Below are 209 nucleotides of genomic sequence, written 5' to 3'. Positions count from 1 at the left end.
GGCGAGCTCATGAATAGTAATGAGCTCAGGCAACATGGCGTCAGACTGATTGGCCTGATTTCTCAGTTCATTTCTTTTCAGTGGCTAGAGCGGACAGAGGAGGTAGCAGTTCATTTTCACATTCAAAACATAACACCTTTAAAGGTGCAGTAAGGGATTTTGCACAAAGATATTTGACATTTGAACTCAACTGCCTGACAAATACACCC

General features: G+C 42.6%; 1 protein-coding gene across 1 annotated transcript in view; it reads left to right on the top strand.

Moving 5' to 3' along the window:
* Nucleotides 1-209, top strand: part of nbas (NBAS subunit of NRZ tethering complex) — a 185,629-nt gene that overhangs the window by 121,444 nt on the left and 63,976 nt on the right.

This window comes from Etheostoma spectabile, chromosome 18, assembly GCF_008692095.1.
Source record: "Etheostoma spectabile isolate EspeVRDwgs_2016 chromosome 18, UIUC_Espe_1.0, whole genome shotgun sequence".
Lineage (NCBI taxonomy): Eukaryota > Metazoa > Chordata > Actinopteri > Perciformes > Percidae > Etheostoma > Etheostoma spectabile.
Note: the sequence above shows the minus strand (reverse complement) of the source record. Positions and strands in the feature narration are given on the sequence as shown.